We start from the raw sequence: 12,836 nt of genomic DNA, 5'->3' as shown, positions 1-12,836 counted from the left end.
TAGATGTTCACTTCAGGCAATAAATTCTGTTCTACAAACTACAATACTCCTTTTGTGCTAGATGAGATCTTGGTTGTAATTGACTGTCTTTACCTTTGTGTTCTGTTAGATTGGAGGAATATAGTTTTAATCTGCTCTCTTTAAATTTTCATTAAGGAATGTTTCAGCTACCTGCAGCCTTCTCGGATGATGCTTAATGATCTCAGCTAGCTCGATCTTCTGTGCACCAGCAGGGCCTTCTTTAAATTGGTCAGCTGTACAGAACATTGTTTTCAAGTTTAATATACTTGGAATTAACTTTATAAAATAATGGCATGTCTAAAGACAGGTTATATACATAGCACAGACAAGTATGTGCACATTTATATGTGCATGTGTGTGTACAGATACATAAGTGCATACATATGAATAGAAATGCTGATGCTATTCGCCTTTTTGAAATCTTTACAGCTAGTATTAACATGAATGTGCAGTTAAACTGGCAGTGTTATACATTTTTGCTGGAGTTTACTTCTGTAAGATAAAATCATAAAGAAAAACTGTGAAACTCGTGCAGATGATGACATAATTCTAGAATCTTGTGATGCTGAATCTCATATTTCTAGGAGTGTGGGATGGATGTTCCTCACTGAAATAATTATACTGCCTATTGCAATATATGTTTCCTTGTTTTTATGTGGGCACTGAGAAGTCCAAACTATTAAACATATATGGTACAATGAGTCCTGTGTTCCTTATTTATTCTAAAGAAGGCAATCAATCTCTATGATTTTATTGTATTATAAAGCAAACTACTCTAAGAATCTCTTATGAACATAGCAATAACCTGTGACAATATGCATATTTACTTTAAATAACGGTGTCCAAATATACATATGTGCATATGAATATGCATATATATATATATACAAACACACACACAGAGACATATACACAAATTAAATTAAACCAATTAGAATGTGGCATAAGTAGATTCAGAGCTTAGCTGTTATGGCTGTGTGAAGGGATAATTCGAGCTACAAGGACAGGCAACAAAACATAGCTCAATATACTCCATTGGTTCATTCTCATTATGCTCACCCTTGACAGGCTGTGTGGCAAGAAGAGGTACCAACAGACACATTCATCATGACAGCTAGTTCAAAACAGAGATTTTGAAGTAGTGCAGTACCCCTAACTTCCTTCCAAATCTTGGTGTTTGCCAACGCTTTACTGAGCTGGTTCTTAAGGTCAGATGTTCAGATATAAGTTATTCAGAAAGAATCTGGTTCTTTATGTTTGAACTGTATACATGTTCAACATATAGGCTTTTTGTTGCCCATGAATTTGCATATCAGCTCACTCATGGATTATGCTTGTCTACTACCCGCAAAAAATATGGATGTTTCTCCCTGATACTGTACCCTATTTGCCTGGGATGTCCTCTATCAGTTTCTTCATTCTCAAGGGCTACAAAAACTGAGATTTGGATGGCAGCTCTTTCTTTTTACTGGGACTGAAAAATCCATCAGCTGCTATGTTGAGAAAGGGAGGAAAAGCAGCTTTACTTTAACATCACCCATATTACACCCCCTATGCTCAACCAACTAAGAACATGGGAAAAAAAAAAAAAAAAAAAAAAAAGCCCAACTAAGCTTCAGTTGTTGTGTAGGACTTTTCCTGGTGGATGTGAATAAAATCTTGTCCTGGTTTAGGGACAAATTTGGGAGAAAACGCTTGAATAGGATCCCTCTGGGAAGCAAACCCAAGTGGCCCCTCCCTCCAACCGGTCCGGTAAAAACTTCTTTGGAGAAAAGTGGAAAAAACTATTTTACTTAACAAACAAAGTGCATACAAGTATAAAGAATGAAAAATATGAAACAATAAAACCTCTCCTTCTGGAGGGAGATGGCAAATTGAGAAAGTCCTTGCCGTGGGGGTAGCTCGGCTCTCTCTCAGCCTCTCCTCAGTCCCAGTCCCTCCGGCGCTGCTGGAAAATGCCGAGGTCCAGGCCCCGGTGGGCCGCAGGTGCAGCCCCCAGTGATCCCCTGGGTTTTCAGTCCAGAGCAGGTTTAAACAGCTCCAAGAAAAAGGAAAAAAACACAGTCCAGGATCCTTCTCTGCCCTAGCTAGCTGAAACTAACTAAAAGCAAAAAAATCTCTGTCCTGCAGTCTCTCCAAGCCTCCGCCGAACACCCCGTCCGGAGAAGAATGTGGAGGAGTCGGGCAGTTTTCCCAAAACAAACTCCGCGCTTCTCCTTGCTCTTAGAACCAGTCTTAAAGGCACAGAACTCAATATCCAGCACAAACAGAACAGACGATTGGGGATACAATCGTCATAAAGTTACCCTAGGACAAATCTGGAAATACATATACTCTTCCTTGGGAGAGAAAAGCAAACAGGTTTTATCTGTTTGCAACTGAACTCAGTGAAAAATAACCAGGCACAGAAAGCATGCTTGAAGGTAAGACATAAATATAAGTAAATATAAATTTCACTGTGCTAAATTCAAGGGAATTGTGCCACATTGTTATAATTATTACATCGAACATGTGCTAATTAATTGTTGCACTGTGCTGGCGCAAGAGTTGAGTATTCCATATGGGAGAAACAGAGGACCTGACCCTGGGATACTGTTGACTCTTGTTTAGAAGCCAGTGTGTGAGGAGCATGCCATGAATGGCCTTGAGAAAATGAGACTGGTGAGCTGATTTGGTCTTAGAAATTACTTTTCGGAGGGGTTAGAAAAATATTTTAAATCTATGGTAAATTTTAGTTGTGCTGGATGACTGGACTGCTGAGTGTGTGCAGTGTGTTCAAAATTAGTTTTTTGTTTACCATACCGCCTGGGGAACCCAAGCACTAAGCGTCAGGCCTTCCGAGGAATTCAGACAAATAATCACACTGCTGTTTGGGGATCTTCAGTGCTACCAGGACACTTCTCTGTAGATGAAATCAAGGAGACCTGAGCATCAGGGTATTCAGAAAAGCACTGACCACATGCCTATCCGTCTCTTTTGCATCTGCATTTGTTTCTGGGGTATTGACCCTGCTTTAGCTGGAGGTGCATTGGGGAGATGTTGAGGGGAACAGGATGGGTCTGTCCTCATTTCTGGAGGAGGTATGGGTCTCCTGCAAGCCAGAGGTCTGTGCAGGGCTGTTTCCCTGCAGCAGGCTTGCTTGGCTTACAGACACCCAACCTGCTAGCTCCAGCATGGTATGTGTGAGCAGTGTTGGCCACGCTCACAGGCTGGCGATGCTCCTGTCTGCCATCAGCCTTCCCTCCTGGATCAGGGCCGCTACTGATTGCTGGGGGGTGGCCAGGAGCAGCTCCCTCTGGTGAAACTCTTTTGTGCTTTTATCTCCCTCTTCTTGGCAGTAAGCTGCCACTGGCTCCCAGCCATGGCCCCCTCACCCTCCCCAGTGCCCAGCTTGCATGCTCAGCCAGTGCCTACATCTCTTCCAGCAGCTGGCCCTACTCTTCCTCCACAGCTGGCTGCTGCCCCCTACTGTGGTAATTATTATTTATTATGGATATTCAGTATATATTTTGTGTCCAGAGTCCAGTACAGTCTGAATCACTACCAGAGTCCCACTGTGTGGGCAGAAGCACATGGTCATACAGAGTTGTTTCACACTGATATTCACTTGACTCTCACAGGGAAAGACTGAGGGGAAAGGGGTGAAGGTGGCTGTTGGCACCTATTAGCACTATCTGATGTGACACTTACTCTCTGTGCTGTGTTACATGACTCCTGCAACAGCACAGCTGAGTGCAGAGCTCCTTTTTCTCCACCTTGCTATCAGCAGCAGGTCTCCTGCTATTCCTGTTACCTAGCTGGAAACACCTGAGGTGTTTTCCAAAAGTCATGGTTGCTGTATAATCACAGTTTAATTCCCCGTTGTTGTGAATGCAGACATTGCTTGGTACATCATGGCTATGTGGGATAACATTTTCTTTCCTATTTCTCTCCATCACCTTCTTTGGATTTCTATGTTCATGCCAGTTCCTTTGTTCACACATCCCTCTCCTTACACTTCAACATTCCTTTGTACCCTGCCTCCCTGAAGACACCACCCTCAGTTAAAAAAAGAGGAGCTGTAACTCCCACAACTTAGTGCACAGGCAAAAGCACCTGGAGGGAGAACCAGCTTTCTGTACATTTGGAAAAATGCAGAATCCTGGACATATTTCACACATGTATGTGCATGTGTGAGAGGCAGGTTCTCAGCTGTGCTGAATAGGGCTAGCCCTGTTCAAGAAGATGGAGCAATACTGTTCCATGGTGGCTGAGGATTTGTCCCAATATGTAAATATAAATATCTATTTTTACAAACCCTCCTACAATTTTCTTCAGAAGAAAAGCTTTCTCTTCAGACACTGGAAACATACAAGCCAGTCAGAAATGTCCCATTTTCTATATTTTCTCTAATTCCTACCTGTGACTTCCTTGGAAAGCTTTCAAAATCTAATGAATTCAAGAGACAAAACAAATTAAAACTGAAGAAGCTTTGCCTTCAGTACACTGGGCCTAGACTACAGGAACTAAAAAAAAAACCCCAAAACCCAAGGAGAGAAAATATAAGGGTACAAAGCCATGTAAATCCAGATAATTTAAAATGTTTGATTTTTTCATGGTAAGTGGCCTCACCAAACCAAGCAAAATTCCCACTGTCTATTACTTGCAATCTTCTGCCTTTTCAGCTAGCTGCAGAAAGTTAATGTTGAGAACAAGTACTTACAGTCTCAGCATCAGAGCACTTTTTACCATGAATCACTTTTAAAATTGTTTGGGGTTTACATTTAATTGCTTCCTTTGCATGCTATGTGTACACATGCACTCCTCCCACCCCCCCATATTTCATACATAACTGTCATGTAGGCTGAAGTCTTTGAATGTGGAGTATTCAAACCTCAGAGCACAAACCTCAGGAGTTTCAGCCCAGGAATTGATTTGTCCTCTTTTAAGATGGGAACCACATGTGTGACTTGAATCCAGATCTTGGGTGGATTCTGGATACACTAACTTGTATGCATGAGGATTTGGGATTCAGACTCATTTATTTGTTATGACACTAGTCCTGGTGCCTACTACCAGGAGTTCACCTTTCCCTGCCTCAGCAGAAAGAAAAATGCTTCTCCTATTCACTTCTTCCAGGATGAAATCATCATCAAGTATTATTCTCAGTTTTGTTTCTTAATACTCTGTGACAATCAGTTATAGTTGACCTCTGTAAAACCTTTAGAATCTTTGGATCATTTGGTTTGCTTTCTCTGAGAAGACCCGGTCATCCTGCTTTTCCTCTGAAGGTTGCTCTACTGTTTTTTCAAAGTAACCAAGTGCACTTTCCCCCCTTGTAACAGCCTTAGTGGTTTGGGAGACTGAAGAACACCTTCATGGAGTGTTCTTGCCCAACAAACTCTAACCTGAGCTGTTATTCAGAACTGGTTTTTTGGGGCTCCCTAAAACTGTGGCAAACTTCAAAGCTCTTTTATTCCCCGGATTTTCATCTCCTTTTGAAGACAGGCAACATAACAGGGCTTCTCAGCCTTCTTGTGCTGCTGCATTTTTCAAGGGAAGAAGGCATCCTCTTGTCAGTATCTTGGCTTTTTCTCACTTTATTTCCCCTCAGTACTCCCAGATGAACACCATCCGGTTGTGCAGTGATTTACTGCACTTGAGTTTCTCAAGTTACTCTACAACTTCCTCCTTAGAGACTTCAATCTGTATAAAGGCCACACTCTGATTTTCTTTTCAAAGTGCCTTTGGCACAGGAATTTCTGCACCACTCTCAGCAGCAGACACAATGCAAGAGATTAATTTAACTCTTCTGCTAGTTTGTTGCACTCTTCTGACCCACATTATATGGATTTGTGGGGATCTCTGCAATATTTTTGTGTAAAGTCCGGGCTAAGAATAATATTCACCAACAGGCGAGGCCTGTCTCTCAGCTGGTATTCTCTTGCTGTTCCACTGAAGGATGTTTCGGTGTGTTACTACAACGACTCTCAGCACATCTTATTTGACTGGTTTATTAAGCCCAGTATCATTCCTCTGCATTACATCCATCACAGGTGGGTTAAATTCTCAGCTATGCCAACTGGCACTATCCCTAGGGAGATGTTTCAGTGAGGAGCTGGTCCTGCAGGACACCCTTCCCTAGTGCTTTGACAAGCCACCCCATGAAACATCACAGCAAAGGGGCAGGATGAGTACTCAGCATCACAACCCAAGAGGAAGAGGGTTTGTATCCTAGCCTGTGGTATGACCCTCATCAAGTGAAAAGCCCTTTGGTCTTTTGCCTTTCATAAAGGGAAGTTGAGGGCTGGAGCAATCCTTTAACTTTTCTGCTCTTTCTTTTATATATTTTTATTTCTGTTTATTCCTACTCCCTTTCTGTTTTGAGAAAGTCAGAAACTGCCGTATGGCAAATCCAGTCTTTAATTATTTTGAAGGACAGAACTAGAACATCAGAAATGGGGCAAATACTCTCCATGTTCTGTTTTATTCTCTGGCCAGTGTAGATTTACCTTCAGTCCAGATATTTCAAAAGAAGTCAGTTTTATGAAAACACATGCTCACGAACACTACTGAGCTTTGTGACTTAAAACTTATTTCAGTGAATTTTGTTGACCATTACTTGGTTTGCTTATAGAGTCAAACCCAAGAAAGTAGCTGTATCTGTACTGCATTCACTAAAGATACATGTCTGATTTGAGACACAGACAAACATCCCTTTGATAAGGTATGGATATGAGATTGTTCACTATATGTTCACTCTAGCTGCCTAAGGCCCAGATATGGAGACGATGTCAGAAATAAGTTCCATGACTTCATCCATCATGGAGAAAAGCATTTATGCTGTTGAGTTTGTCCTAGATTTCTGAAAGGAGAAGCTGTAGAAAGCCTACTGTTTGTATCCTTATTCCACTAACTTTCTTATTTCAAATGAAGAATTAAAATATGACAGCTCTATTTGTCTCAGGCTTTTGTGAATAAAGACCCTGAGCTTCCTAGAACTTCCTAAATTGAGGTGGAATGCATCTCAAGATTCATAACTACAGAGCTGTCAGTTCAAGTCCAGCCTATGAAATCTATTTCAAACAGGCATGCTCATCCCTAGCACATCTGTTTATAAGAAATGAAAATACCTTAGAAATTAATTGGGTCTTTCATTTTATAAAATTTGGGAATTCATGTACAGAGCAGTATGCTTTATAATTTGCTGTGGCTGTCTTAGAATTAGCTATCTAGTCTCAGGTAATTTTTCTTTCCCAGTCTGTCACAGGTGGCGCCTCCAGATCTCTGCCCAACAATTTCATATGGCCATTATAGGATGGTATCTCATGTGGCTATATGAAAATAAGTCTCTGTTGCTGGCAGAGTCTCTCTTTCTCTCTCAACTATGGAGGGAGTGTAGGCAATTGCCTTAGACCATACCACTAAGGTGATACTATCTCCTTGTAAATGTCTCTGTTTATTTTAATTTAAGGGAAGTAATTCTGATTTGATGTATGTTTTTCTTTTACTGTAGTTTACAATAATGACAATGCCTCCCAACCCTCCCTTTTCTAATCTGTTTTTACTGAAATTATTTCCAGTCTTTCTGCTTTATGTAATGAGAAATGCTACTTTTTTGGGGTCTCATTTTCATAATCTACAGGTATTTTTATTTTAACTTGTAATATTTTGACTGAATGTAGTGATATACTAGGAGCCCACTTAGCACATGAGCAAAATGATCTTGTAGTATTGTACAAAGTTAAGCTACAGAGAATAAATTGTAGGAAAGCAATTTTAAGATGTTTCTCCTAACTAATATAACCAATTTTGTACAATTGTAATATTGACAAAATATATCAGAATACATATTTCAATTACTTTGAAAGCATCATTTCAATGGCCAGAACAAATATAATGTGTTGATATTTATAAGCTATGGTTAGCAATAACTAAATGAAGTAATTGAAATATACTATACAGCACATAAGGAAATTTCTCCATTTTTGCACTCTGCCTTCTTACAAAACAAGTACGTCACACAATACCCTAAAAAAATAAGGTTCTGGGAGATCAAAAATCTTTCAGAGGCCATTGGGAAGAGTCACCCAAAGGTATACAAAGCACAGAAGACAACAATAAAGAATAGTCCTGTAGAGATCTATAGCTCTTCCTAATTAAGAAGCAAGGCAAGTCTTGGTCTTTTATTTTAATAATGCTTCCAGAACTTGAGAAGCCTGTTACATGGCCATGCTGGTGAGAGGAGTGCCAACTAATGCTGTTGGAAAGGTACAAAAAGTAGCAAAGTTTTTGGTTTGGCTTTTGGGTTACTTTGAAGTCTGTTTACGGTGTGGAACGTATGTGCTGTCAGGACACAGGCTGGTCCCTTCTCAAAACCTCTGCATCAGCCAACAATTTTTCTCATTAAAACTTGTATGCTATTCTCTTTCTCTCTTTTCTCCCTCTTTAAGGTACTGAAGCTATTGTTCAAGGCTCAAGTTCTTGTCCACCTGCCAGTGGTCTGATCACCAGTGCTGCATCATCTCACTCTCTTACTACACCTTACCCAGGAATGTGCAACACCTTCTTCTCCTCTTCATGGGGTTTTGGCCAGGAAGTAACAAGGCAGAGAGGACAAGGCAGATAGTGCCTGGATGCGCTGCCTTCTGTGTCAGTCAGGCTTCTAAAAGTCCTCCATTCCTCCATATGGCTTACTGTGGGCAACTACAAGAAAGCTACACAGAATATTTTTTGGAAAATGACTTCTTTGCATCGCATTTCTCATACATTTCTGCATAGTCCCATGCAGTAGTCTGCACATTTTTTTGGAATGATAGGAAATATTCACAGACAAATAACAAATAGCTGCTCTCATCATCTTCATTGATGTCAAAGACTTGTGTAGGTGAACCAGGAGAGAAAGCCTATTGCAAAGTGCGAATTGAGTAAAGACTGTATTGAAACATCCCACACAATTGAGCACATTTGCAGGGATGATTACTTCTTCATTTCACAGTACTCAGTATATTGCTCACTTCTCTTGGTAGGATCTACTTCCTGATGAAATACTACCAAGTGGAGGAAATCTGTGCCATAGGTATGACTGTTGATCCAAAATGAGTAATTAGTAAACACCTTTCTGTTGGTGCTGAAAACAAAGATGAGCAAGAAATGAACTTTAAAAGGAAAAAAAAAAAAAAAGGTTAATCGCATCCATTCTATTCATAGTTGTCTTCTCTCTGCAAATTTTCATCAACACTGAAAAATTCTGCCAAGTCTAAGAAAATGTCAAGACCTTGGCATAAATCTGTTATTTGCTCATGCATTGAATTCTAGTCAACAGTTTCTCATTTAGTTACAAAGCATTCTTTTAATTTATGTATTAGTTCTGCACTCTTTAAGATTTTAGGAAAGTTCTGACACAAATTTAGGTGTAGAAATGGGATCTTAAGGATAGATGTACATAACTCTCCAATGAGTTATGACGCAACCTTGGCTTGCAAGAGTCTCTTCTAGGAGGAATTTCGATTAATTTTCAGATGTGAATGCCACAGTTTAGAGCCATTTATAGCATTTGTGAGTCTTGCAACTGGCTCTGAACATTAGTGTACTTGGGAGGACCCATGACACTGTCTGATCTCAAAGTGTCATCTTGGAAAGACAGTTTTTTTTTCTCCTTTTTCTCCCTATAGATCCTTAGAATATGCAAATCTATGTGATCTGCTTCTCATACAAAGAGTTGCAAATTCAGCTATGGATCAAAGATTAGAGCATATGCCTATTATTGCAGCTGCCAGTTAACCAATCCAAATGTTTAACTCTTTAAAGAAATAGAGGGTCAGCAGCTTTCTGAATAATTGTTTCCAGACAGTCTTCTGTTAGTTGGATTTCTATATCACATTCAACTTCAATTGCTGCTGTCATTTATCTCCCATTCCTCAGAGTTTAACTTTACTAAACTCACATGTTAGTATTTGAGCCACTTACTCTTAGACACATCCAGAGCATGCTCCGTGCTTGTTGGTTGTTTTTTATGGTGACTCACAGATTAAATGAGAAAAACTTATTGCCATCCCAACACCTGCCCCTGGCCTTTTGTCATGCTGGGAGGTGCAGAGACAAAGAAACCAGGTCATAAATGACTCAAAAATGACTCAAAAATAAAGCAAGTCAAGCTGTCTACCAACCTTTCTGAAAGCTTATCTTCACTTCAGTGTTGACAGTCAGAATGGAAGGTGTTTTGATGACAGCCATGGTGCCACATTGTGAGCGAACACTTCTTCACTGGGCTGCACTTCCTTGTTTTTAAGTCTTGTCTTGCCCTCATGAGGAAAAGACCTTCAGAGGTTCTCTGATCATGTCCTTTGTTCCACTCTAGTGGGCACCACTTCAGTCTCAAGTCCCACATGACCCCTTGTGTTGGGGTCAGCATTACCATCCACATTTCAGTGCTTCCTGCTGGAGAGTCACCAACTGCTGTCTGCTTGCAGGCTCTCATGCTCTGGCCGTCTCCTTCACCATCTTTCTCCTGCTTTGGTGCAATTGCAAACCAAACAATTGTTATCTAAAATGACACAAAAAATGGTGTAGGGTTTTTTTTTTTTTTTTTAAGACAATGATAAACTGAAAAATAAAAAATATTATAACTCTGTTCTTATTCCAGTTTTGGTCTGGACTATTCAGAGCCAACTGGCCCTACTTCATCAAGCAACCAAGTCTCAAGTTAAATGCTTTCCTCAAAAGATATTTGATTTTGAGAAAGAGAGCAAATGTGCTAGTCTAAACTAAAAAGGACTGAGGAAACAAAAGGGTTAAGGACAAGGTCCAGACCCTTAGCATCTCCTCAGGAGGAATGATAAACACCTCTATTTGGCCAGATCCAGTTTCCTACACCTTTCTGAGGAGCGGTAATGGAGAGTGCTATTTATTATGTGTTGGGATGAAAGTAGGGAATGTTTTCCACCATTAAAAAAAATAAAATCCAGAATTTATGGTAGTTTGAAAAGCAATTTCCTTTTAAGGTGCAAATTCCTAATTTGCCACATAAAAGTACAGGAATTAAGTGCTAAATCCTTCTTTGCCAGTGAGACCTGTGAAAGGAGGTACGAAAAAAGAGTTACTGTTAGGTTTCTATTCATGTCTCCTGAAAGCCAATGTATGCAAAAGTGCACTGAAACAGCCCTGATTTTTTTTTCAAAGCCTTCCTGCCGTTTCTGACTTTCTTTTAAAAAATGATCCCTTGTCCAGTTTTATTTGTGTGGTGGGTTCTGATTTTGTTCTGCCTGTACTGTATCACTTTTCTCTCCTTGCCATTAATCTTCCATGAATGTTCCCTGGGGCACAGTTCTCCCTTTTCTGCATGGAGAGTTTCTATTGAAATTAATGGACTTTCTTCTTGTGGGTGGAAGGAAGAATACACTCTTATAACAGCCCTGTTGCAAAATAATATTATTCATTGAAAAAAAGCGTTAGTCTCACTCCTGAAAGCCCAAAGTCTAGTCAGGCAGATTATACTGGGAGATCCCAACAGGAGGTCTGGTACAGAAGTGAGAACTACTTGTCCAACATGAAAACAAAAGCCAGAACAGAAGACTTTTTAAATGTTGGAAAAAAACCCCATGGAAAGTCAGTGTGATGAAGCGTACTGTCCCAAACTTAATTCTAGGGCAGATCCATCCAGTGGGATACAGTGCAGTGAAGATATCCATTAGAGATCTGCAGAACCAGGCATGTTCACAAAACAGCATGGCACCGAAGACTAATTTGGTCTGCAAAGAGGCACTGCAGATTGGGCAGAGGTGCTGGGCCATGCAAATAAAGGCATGTTGTGCTGTGCAGATGTATCGTCTCATTTGGAACTTGGGCTTGGGAGCTTGGGCATCTTTGACACAGTTGTGCATTGCACAATGTACACATGCTAATAAGCACGGCTACACGCCCTTAGAGGCTTCAATGGAAAAGCCTTATGTTCCTTCACAGAGAACCCTTTGCTGAATTAAAGAAGGTGTTGACAACCTTCAATTGAAACTGCATAAATTCTCATAGGAAGGATAGCTACAATATGAGGTCTGGAGGAAGGCAGATGACCTTATAAAATATATTACAGTATCCAAGTTTAGTAAAACAAACACACTATATAAGTAGGCTATGTAAATGTAAATAGGCTTCAGGACTGGCCCCAAGCAATTTATGTTACAGTAATGTTGCTATCATGTTTTGGATAGATCATTACTGTAGATACTATAATCTAAGGCTAGGAGATAGAATTTAATATGCATGGAGAAATTTAAAACCAGAGAAATTTAAAAGCATTCTTTCCTCAAGAGTATTTTCAAGAATGAACCTTTTAATCCAAAAAAACCCCAAGCTTGTCTCAAGAGGCAAGCACAACATAGATGGGCTAGGCCACTCTAATATTTTAATAATTCGGGATATTTCACAGGGAAGTCCTTCTAGTAAGGATGACTTCTTCCACAGTGCCTGTTTGCTTCCCATGATCCTTTGTATCATGCAGTGCTAGAAAGGGTAGCAAAGGTTTGACAATCACAGAGGCAGACAAACAAGGATTTCTCGCGTGTTTACAGTTTGTGAAACTTGATTGTTGAATAATTAACATGCCAGTTACCCTTGGATTTTCAGTTTTAGCAACCGATGCGTTTTTAATGTTTACATTTGATTTGAGCATCTCTGACAAAGCTCTTGTTACTCATTTGTGTGTGTTTGTATTTTGGTTGGAGATTATAGACATATCTATCAAGATCATTGCTTTGAACAGTGCTCTATCTGCTCCTTCCACCAAACCTGGATCGCTTGCTTTAAGATTAGCCTTGTCAAATTTACTTAAAGTGACCAGG

At 40.1% G+C, this 12,836-nt stretch overlaps 1 long non-coding RNA gene across 6 annotated transcripts in view; it reads left to right on the top strand.

Annotated features, from left to right (window-relative positions):
• The window catches only part of LOC120749312 (uncharacterized), a 39,837-nt gene extending 39,128 nt beyond the window's left edge, over nt 1–709 (top strand). For all 6 annotated transcript variants that reach the window (XR_005699613.1, XR_005699612.1, XR_005699617.1 and 3 more), the window contains one exon: nt 157–709. This is a non-coding gene — a long non-coding RNA (uncharacterized LOC120749312). The remainder of the gene's footprint in view (nt 1–156) is intronic.
• Nucleotides 710–12,836: the final 12,127 nt, after the last annotated feature.

Source organism: Hirundo rustica, chromosome 2 (genome assembly GCF_015227805.2).
Source record: "Hirundo rustica isolate bHirRus1 chromosome 2, bHirRus1.pri.v3, whole genome shotgun sequence".
Classification (NCBI taxonomy): domain Eukaryota; kingdom Metazoa; phylum Chordata; class Aves; order Passeriformes; family Hirundinidae; genus Hirundo; species Hirundo rustica.
This window is presented reverse-complemented; position numbering and strand designations above follow the sequence as displayed.